The sequence below is a fragment of the Primulina tabacum genome, chromosome 6 (genome assembly GCF_025594145.1).
Source record: "Primulina tabacum isolate GXHZ01 chromosome 6, ASM2559414v2, whole genome shotgun sequence".
Lineage (NCBI taxonomy): Eukaryota > Viridiplantae > Streptophyta > Magnoliopsida > Lamiales > Gesneriaceae > Primulina > Primulina tabacum.
The window spans coordinates 23,613,723-23,621,584 of record NC_134555.1 but is presented as its reverse complement, the minus strand read 5'-3'; the positions used below and the strand labels follow the sequence as shown (position 1 = coordinate 23,621,584).

Genomic DNA, 7,862 nt, shown 5'->3' with positions numbered 1-7,862 from the left:
ACAGGACGTAAGTTTTATTGAATTCGGATTTCGTTTGAGACTATGATATTGGGGGAATATTGATTTGACTGATATTATATGTTCTGGGTATACTGATCAGTATCTCTACTATTTTATTAAAGCTTAGATGGTCATAATAACTGCTCCGCGGACACCAACTTTTTTTTGACACTTTTGCCCCTTTACTTTCCATCAATAATATTTTTCTCTCTCAAAATCATTCCACAGTCTCAGAAAACCGTTCCACACGCCTGCACGATTCTCTCATATTATTGCTTTGCCTTCCCTCTTTCAAATCTTCTCTCTCGAATATACCTAAAAAAAACAGAGTTGCCGATCTCGATCTTCTCTCTCGATCTTCATTGTTATCCCATCTCTACCATCTGGGAAATTTTCTGATCATTTAAAAGATTTGTAATTGCCGTGTTTTCAATTTTTACTGAATTAAATAGTGACGATTTGATCCAGTTTAATCCATGGCTCTGGTGAGTTGATTATTTTGTTCTTTCCTGTGTTTTTTAATAGATATTTGTTGCAGATCTTTTATTTATTTTACGAGTGCCCGACTTTTGGTTTGTTTCTTCTACCAGTAACTAGAAATCTACAGCTTCACGCAATAACCATCTCGGAACTATGCGTCGGTGTATTCCCGAGAGATCGATAGTGCTGTATCCGCCAAACTCGGCCTTCAGGATTACATTCTTCATGAGAATCCGTTGAAAATTGAGTTCGCAAAATCGGTTGGTTCTCATGTTGATATTTTACTGTTGTGTCAGATTCTATCACATTTTATTTCCATTAATTGATATCGATTTGTTTTCAGATTTCAAAAATTATGATTAATTGTATCTGCACGACATTGTAATTGAAATTTTTGTTGATTGTGGCGTTTCAACTTCTTTATGGGTTTCGTCCTTATTTTGGTTCTAGGTATCCATGTTTTTTAATAGGAAAGCGTTTTATTTCCCTGGGTGTTGTGATTACATCAGCTTCGCTAGAAAATGTAAAGGCAACATTAAAGCTTGAGGCTATTCATTTTGTTTACTGAGGATGGTGGATTTTCTCATTTGATGTAATATATTTCACAAGGAGGACATCCACGGATCCAAAGTCTCTTCATATACCTATGAATGAAATGCCAATCTTAAACCTTTTAGGAGAATGAATAATTTAAAATATTCACATTAATTTGAGTAAATGAAAATTAAAAAGTAGAATATCTTAAAAAAAATATGAAGGAAACGACATAAAGTGCATAGATCATCTGAAGGCCATTATGGAATATATTATATCTATTCTAACTCTTTTATCGAGAGAACATAAGGCGCAATCAGTTATACATGTTTCAAAAACAAAAGAGGATACTCTCAATTAATGTTTCATTTCTAAAAATATAAAAAAAATCTAAAAATATGTTTTCATTTTCTTTGTATGTTGTATTTATTCAATTATTTTTTAAATTTCTTTTTCATGTTTAGAAATTGGAACGCTGAAAAAGAGATTTATTTCAGTCGGGTCTCTGTGTTATTTTTACCATTCTTTGTTTTTTTTATTCTTTTCATCGTCTTCACATTTTATTATATGCAGGGATTTCACAAATTGTGCAAGAAGCTCAAAAGTCTGTTGGGTGGTTTCAAGAGGATAAGAAATCTCTCTCTGCCAGGAGGTTTCTTTTGGGGAAGGTCCTGTGACATGTTCGTTTCCTTCTTTTTGCAATTTTGTCCATGAAATGATAATGCATAATGGTTTATATCATTATAGTCTGTATTTTTATGTTGGTGAAAAAATCTTTGGTGTTACATTCTAAACAATGTATAGGTCGAAAAAATCTTTGGTTTGTATAGCTAAAATAAATATAAATGTGAAGGTTATACTTATAATATAACTCCCGCGGAGTCCAAATGTAGTAAATACCCCGCAAACCTTTTTCTCATTTTCCGGTCACGCAGTTGAGTGTAGTATCTTAGATAAAAATGAGAAGGCACTCCCTTCATTTATTTTTGATTTGCTATTGGTTGGTTTGCCTCGCAAAAAGCTCTCTATTAATCGGCTACAGTTGGTGATGCAGTGAAATCAAGACATAAAGAGGAAATTGCTCTTAAAAATCTGAAGCTTCGCCAGGTAATTTCAGAGATTTTATGTGTTGTTTTACTGATGCTATTTTGCATCCCACACGGTGTGACATCCGGTGACATCATCCATGATGACGATCTGGCTCCCAAAAAGCTCGGATGCGCGAATGATTTTGTACTGGTAAATTTCTATTTTTACTTCAATTTTTTGGCTGGCCCAGCAGATATTTTTGTGTTTACGTACAGGGTTGCCATATTTTTTATATTCCTTTATTAAAGATTGAATATTGATGTTTCATGCTATGGCTGTGTTTGACCTTCATTTGTTAATGAGACTTTTACTCTTTTGATGATGAAATGTTTAGATCTTTGTTGTTCTCTTTGGTGTATTCTGTTTCTGTTTATGTCAGTGAGCATTTTTTTTGGCAAGTATTGATAAAAAATTTCTCCTTTAAATTTTAGTAACGGAGACTCAACTTTTGTTTCCCTTTTCAGTTTATTAATTCATAAGTTTTTTGTATTTTTTGGTTTGTGTATCGATGCTTATTTCATTTCCGTGGCGCATGCGTGAGAGTGAGAGCTTGCATTGATGCTGCAATGTTCAACTTGAATGCCACAATTATGAATCTTCATCATGTCCATCTTAGGAAGAGTGATAGTATCCTGGTGTATATCTAAGTGAATTGGTTAAGGACTGGTTTGAAATTTTCGTGAAGTGGTTAAATTGGTATCATATTCAACTACTTTTCTATTTCTCTGATGTGTGCACGTAGAGGTGGTCGTCGTGATAATATATAAAATAAAAGTAAAAAGTTACATGTTATAGTTCTTTGGCACCTAAATTTTTAGATGTAAACTACATGGGCATTAGTTTTATGCGTCACAGATGGTTTTCTATCCTTTTATTTTTATTTTTTCAGTTTTTTATTGGCTTCAAGTCTTTGGATGTGATTCGGGGTGGTTTTGCGAATAAATTTCATAAAATTATTAGTATGATTTAGCATGGTTTCATGAGTTTAGCGTATTATTTGTATAATTTTCTGTTTTTTATTTTTATTTTATATTTTTTTAATGGCTTGAAGGCTTTGGATGTGACATGTATTTTGGTAATTTTGATGACATTGATTTGCTAATGCATATTTTAAATTTACAATTTTTTCTTTAGACTAAACATGGTTTCATGAGTTTAAAGTATAATTAGTGTAATTTTCTGTCTTTTTATTTTTATTTTGGGGGGTTTTTTATGGCTTGAAAGCTTTGGATGTGACATGTTTTTAGTAATTTTGATGACATTGATTTGCTAATGCATGTTTTAAACATACAATTTTTACTTTAGACTAAACTTAGTTTCATGAGTTTAGCGTATAATTCATTTAATTTTTTGTGTTTTTATTTTTATTTTAAGGGTTTTTTATGGCTCGAAGGCTTTGTATCTGACATGTTTTTGGTAAGTTTGATGACATTGATTTGCTAATACATATTTAAAATGTACAATTTTTTTTTTTAGACTAAACTTGCACCAATTTTAAAATATATATGACGTAAATGTATAATATTATGTTCTACAAATAATGTACATTATTATGATCATATAATATTTGAGACTTATTGTATTTTTAATTGTAGAATCACAAAAGATATATTTTTAATGAAAAAAATATATACTCATTTTTTAGTATGTTGTATTTATTCAATTATCTTTTCAAATTTCGTTTTCATGTTTAGAAATTGATTATGTTTTTAATATTTTCATATGTTTTAAATTTTCGATATACGATGTATGGATTATTACTATGGTTTGCTAATTTATTACTGCGAAAATTCTTACGAACCTTTAGCAATCAAATATAGTTATGTGTTTTATACTATTGCTTTGCACTTATTCAAATTGTGGTTGTTGACATGGGACATATAATAGGTTTCTGAACAGAGAGTTAATCGAGGAGTTTTGAAAGAAGTTCAAGTTTGAAGTTTGAAATGTATTGATCATACTGGTTAGTGTTTATATGTAATTCTAACTCAGATTTTGGAATATGTTTATACAATGAGTTAATTTTTGGTCCATATATGTTTTTATTGAATCTGTTATTTTATTTCTTGAATTATTGAAACTTAAACATGTCGAAACCAATATTTAATAGTTTTCTTCTAAATATTGTAACATATTTAAATACTATTTAGCTTCAATGTCTTCTCCTCCTACATGGGTTACTATTCATATCAATCGCAATGACAATGAAAGGCGACAATTAAACACAGCGCGACGACAATAACAAAGACAATCAATGACACAAGATCAACGACAAGCAAATCTAGCCCAACGTCGATCAAACTACCAAATACGTATAAATAGAAATGCACATGCAACATATTATGATGAATCCAACTTTGAAATGTAAGATGCTACTACACGTTTGAATGATATGTCATATAAAATATGTATTACTTCCTTTTTATCGGTCATAATTTTCCTTTTTTGTAGATTTATATTATCATTTCTGAATTTTATTTATTTATTCTACTACATGTATATAATGCTCTTATATATTTTCAGTTCCCACCAACAACAATTTGGCTATGGCTACCACAACACATGCAATAATGGAAACTTCTTCCAATGAAGGTGGTAGATTTCATTTGCATTGTTTTAAGTTGAACAATTTTAAACATTTCTTTTATATGATATGCAAGCCAATATTTGAGACTACATCCACATGTAATAATTAAATATTTGACATTCACTTTTAATGACAGATATCACCGCAACTACGGTTGGACAAATGTGTCATATACAGACATTATCTTATCAAACAATGACATCAAATTTTGAGCAAGGGAGTACTAGCACATGTCAAGGTCTAACTGATTTAAATCATCAAGGTAATCTACTAATCAACAGAGTCACTAAATTAATATCTTACGGCTTCTTATACATTTTTTTATTATAAAGTTTATAATCAAATTTAAATTTTGGTTGATAGATTTTAAACTCAAATGTTTCAAGATCTAGCAAGGTTCCGATAACAAAATCAAAACTTTTGTTGATATTTTGATATTTTTTGGACAATATTTTGACTATTTATTTATTTATTTTTACATTGAAGTTTAACATTATCTCACAGGAGATGATAATACGGTTTCAAAACGATATTATTTTCAATGATGAAAAACTTTATCATATAAGATAAAAAATTGAGGTTGACAGATTTATTTAAGTTTTGGAATTCATTCTCTTTCATGAATATATTCATGATACAAAAAAATTCAGTGTCATGGTGTTATAATATCATAAATGTTTAATATATTAAGCTCATATATTCATGACACACGCAACGCATGTGCCTCGGTTGCTAGTATAATTGAAGTCAGATCGAAGAACGGACTGATTATATAATTGTTATGATTTTTAGAGTTGATATGATCAAGATTATGCAGATTTGCGATTGTCATCTATGATTATTGAAGATTATGATTCATATTAATATCGATTATGAGTTGTGGTATTATATCTGTGATGTTGAGATCGACGGGGTTACCGAGACTGTATTGTTATGCCGTCGAAACATCAGTAGATTGATTTGATCAGATTCAGTATTGATTATGATTGTATCGTTTGATCGTGACATTGATCAGAATATGTTTTGAGTTGAGTATCGATCAGAACAGGTCTTGATTTGAGTTATACATTGATACAGTGTATTGATATTGTTGTTGCCAAATTGATATTGATAGGCAGTGAGTTCGAGACTTCGACAGAGTCCGATTGACAGAACGAAACGAAAGGTATAAATTGATGTTGATGCGGGATTGCACAACTCGAGTTGGATTCGAATTGAGTTTCCCAAAATCACATACTTTATGTTATTGCATTGTTATTTGCAATTGAATGTGATTGATATCTTTGGTCTATGGATTTATAGACAATGTATGTATTGAGTCATAGGCGGATGTGCCTAGTCGTATACATTTGATCTCGTGACAAAGGTTCCTGATTGTGATGGAATCGTCACTGGCCCATTGCACATTGTCACCGAGGTTTGGCTATATCGAAGTGGATATAATTGGACTTTCTTCTATTACTGATGTTCGATATGGACGCCAGGGTCGATAGGCCCAGTCTGTGGCTGATTCGCCAAGACGTCAGACGTTTGGTTATATCGGAGTTGATAGAATTGGAGTTTCTTCTATTACTGGTGTTCAATATGGAAAGAGCCAAAGTCCGTGAATAAGAACATGCCACCACCCCGATCGGGAGTGTAGGTGGGTGTATGTTCTTATTCCGATCGGGATCCCTAGAATAGGATGAGTCGAGTTAGAGTCCATGAGTCACTGAGTGTGATTCAGAGTTTGTGTTGATTCATGTGTCGTATTTGATACATGTTATATTCAGAGTTTGTGTTGATTTACATTTCTGATTTGATACATGTTATGAATATCTATTTCATGCTTTTATACCTGTTATATGATTGCATGTATACATGATTTATACTGAGAATGTAATTCTCAACGGAGTTATCCGGCTGTTGTCTTGTTTGTATGTGTGCATGACAACAGGTGGGACATGATCAGGATCAGGAAGAGGATGAGAGATTATAGTTAGCGTGGAGATCCGGGCCCAGAAGCAGAATAGGATTCAGCATTGCATGTATAGTCGTTGAACCAAGTTGAGATAGAGACTTGTAGTTCATGATTTGTACTTTTATACTGACATGTATATTAATTAGATTACTATTACGTTTCCGCATTTATATTTAAAAGAAAAAAAATAAAATTTAGTCTCACTTTTCTTAATTGTTATATTTGACCTTAATAATGATTAAGACCTGAATTAGCGTCCTGGGTCCCCACACCTATCCCTTTCAATTTCCAGTACCATTTCGTTGGGTTCCTTCAAGGATTTTAGCGCCACGTTCGTCCCGGATCAACCTCGCTTCTTTCCCGCGTCGGTGTCGTCGTTACGGTATTTTTAAATATCAAAAGGCACGTATATTCTGTTATTGCTGCATCGATCTCGTCATATTATGCGTGTGTTGTTATTTATGTGTGAAAATACATGTGCGATGCGTAGGAGTTTGAGCAGTTATGTTTAGAACACTTTTGAAACCATTTTTAGATCTAAAATTTCGTTTTTGCTGTATTTTTAAATACTGCGATTTTTCGGTCGCTTTTTTGAGAAACCTTTCAAAAAAAAATTGTAGAACTTTTTGATACCTTCGATTTGACAGTAAATTCAAAATTATTGGATGAAAATTGAGTGAGTTATGACGTTTTTCGTGGGACTGCTCAAACTTCGTTTTTCAGAAAATTATGTATTGATTTGTTCTTGAGATTTTGTTGTTGCAGGCTTCGTTAGAGATCGATGCTGCGTCTAGGTATGCTTAGTATGTTGTTGGGTTGTCATTTGATATGTCGTTTAGTGTCGATAGGCACTCGAATACACTAGAAGTCATAGGAATTGATTTGATGTCAATTGTCACGTTTTTGAATTGTATGTGTCATAGGGTGGATGCCGTTGCTTTAGGTGTTTGTACGAGTTTGGTTCGATGTTATGGAATGCTAGGGTGAGTCTCGGGGTGTCGGTTCATGGTCAGTACAATCGAGTCTAGGATGATAAGTTTGGCGTGTACAGATTTTTCGTGAGTTCGCGTCCACCGAGAGTACATGGACCCGGAAACGGACCCTGGCACGGGGTCCGTGTCTTTGTTCCTTCTTGAGTGTCCTTTTTGCGAGCTGACACGGACCCCCACCCAGACCAGAGCACGGGGTCCGTGCCTTTGTTTTCTTCTCGGT

The 7,862-nt window shown here is 32.8% G+C and overlaps 1 long non-coding RNA gene across 11 annotated transcripts; it reads left to right on the top strand.

Annotated features, from left to right (window-relative positions):
* Positions 1–206: 206 nt before the first annotated feature.
* LOC142549196 (uncharacterized) lies at positions 207–7,024 on the top strand. Of its 11 annotated transcripts, none has more exons than XR_012821122.1 (8): positions 207–485; positions 591–740; positions 1,588–1,682; positions 2,069–2,253; positions 3,478–3,519; positions 3,991–4,695; positions 4,827–4,952; positions 6,627–7,021. It is a non-coding gene; the product is annotated as an uncharacterized LOC142549196 (long non-coding RNA). The 11 variants fall into 11 exon arrangements; XR_012821120.1 differs by having other exon boundaries at positions 2,069–3,519; positions 3,991–4,066; positions 4,254–4,695; positions 6,627–7,018; XR_012821118.1 differs by having other exon boundaries at positions 3,478–4,695; positions 6,627–7,024.
* Positions 7,025–7,862: the final 838 nt, after the last annotated feature.